Genomic DNA, 2,114 nt, shown 5'->3' on the forward strand with positions numbered 1-2,114 from the left:
GTGTTTGACCTTCCTTGTTACCATATTAACTTTACATGGTCAATTTTTTGCTGTTTGCTCATTTCCCCAGCCTATTACTTGATGTTCAAATTTTGGCTAAAATAGGGCTCTGCTTTTAGGATAGAACATGCATTTTCCCATACTTAAGAATTTTTTCAGCTGTTTTTAAAGATCTTTCTAAGGACCTGCAATATTTTAGTTCTTCCAAGGCAGTATGATCAAAGTAGATGTGCATTTACTACTTCCCAATCTGTGATCTTTTCTAGAAGTCACCAAAAACACTTTTTTTCTGCTCTAGAACTTTGGAGAGAACTCTGCTTCATTGTGGCTGCAAATTCTGGTGTGCTAGTGAGCTTCCTTGCCTCTGGGAAGTCATAGGATAGCAACAAATCACTCACAGGTTTCAGACACTTAGTGTTCACCTCACTGTCAAGAGGTAGCAATTGTGTTCCCTACTTGGTTCTCATATTAATAAGTGTTCTTTAGTCTTTATAAAATTAAATTTTAGGGTTGTTTTTTAACAATAGTATTAATCATAACAAATGCATTCTCATTTCACTCTTTATTAATTCATACACCTTCCCAGGTTTGTCTGAAACAGTTCCTTCTCTCATTTCTTTATATATAAAGTGATTTTATTACATTTATATATGTAATTTGTTCAACCATTCTCCAACTGATGGGCACCCCTTTAGTTTCCAGTCCTTTATTTTTACAAAAGGCACCTGCTATAAATATTTTTGGACATCCAAATCTTTTCCCCTCTCTTTCTTTGGTCTCATTATAATATATGCCTGGTATTGATATGAGCGGAAAAAAAGGTATGAACTGTTCAGAGGTGAACTCATATTTGTAAAACTTTCTTAAGGAAAGAAAATTAAAGTGTTCTTTTGGTTATTTGCTTCCTGGGAATGCAATAAGGAAGAGGGACTATTGTTGTGTTTATGAAAGTTTGGGGAATGGTGCTTTGAGACATGGAGAATTGAAGAATGTCAGCCAAACTGAAGAGCCACTTTCTTAACAGATGTGCAAGAAAATGAAATATGTTGTGTTTTTCCCCAGGTATTTTTGCAGTTTTTCATAATACATTGAAAAACTTTATGCAAATACCCCTAAGTTTCAAACAAGCAAATGTGGACCATTGAAATATGTACATGAAATATATATGCATATACTTATGTATATATACATATATGTGACATATTTATTTCAGTATGTGTATAACATAAATAAAGTGTGTCTGGACATAATATGAAAGATATATGCATATATGCATACACATATATATACATATATAAATGCATGTATATGTAACACATATATTTATGATATGAAAACTAATAAAATATATTCCGGTGAAATATGTGCATTATATGATTAGGGGGTTGTTATTTATCTCTTATTTCTCTCCCATAATAAATTATTTAAAAAATTTGTTGATTCTATCTCCGTAATATATTGTACATTCAACCCCTCCTTTTTATTTTTATTACTGTCATTCTGCAAAGCAGAATTGAAGTAGCTAAAAACAAAACAGAACAAAACCAAAAAACCCAAACATGAGATGTACAAATTTAGAGAATCCATCTCAAATGTTCATATAGGCTATTTGTGTCCATCCTGTGGTACGCCATTCCAAGCTCATATTGGTCTGATCAGCCACAGTCTGACACATTTTAACTCAACTGTAACATAGTAATATAATTTTGATCCTCTGAGAAAATAAGGACAGTAGCCAACCAACCCAACCAACCAACCTTCATGCTAAAACAAATCTTTATTATCACCACATGAACTATTAAGGAAATGTCTTAATCAGTCTCAGTAACATTGCTATTCTGAATTTCAGTTCAATCTCTACATCACTCTCATATTAATTTTCTTTTATGCAAGAATGTGATTAAAAGTCTTTGGTAGTTCTGGATTGCTATGAAATTCAAACTCTTTAGCAAGGCATTCAAAGTCACTCCAAAATATGATATCCTATCTTCTTAGTCCTACTTCTCATTCTTCCCTTCAATATGCACTGTGTTCCAGCCTAACTGTATTTACTATTTATTACATTCTTTATGTTCTTAGTTTTCTTCTGCCTTCAAGTTTTTGTTTGTGTTGGT

This window comes from Antechinus flavipes, chromosome 2 (assembly GCF_016432865.1).
Source record: "Antechinus flavipes isolate AdamAnt ecotype Samford, QLD, Australia chromosome 2, AdamAnt_v2, whole genome shotgun sequence".
Lineage (NCBI taxonomy): Eukaryota > Metazoa > Chordata > Mammalia > Dasyuromorphia > Dasyuridae > Antechinus > Antechinus flavipes.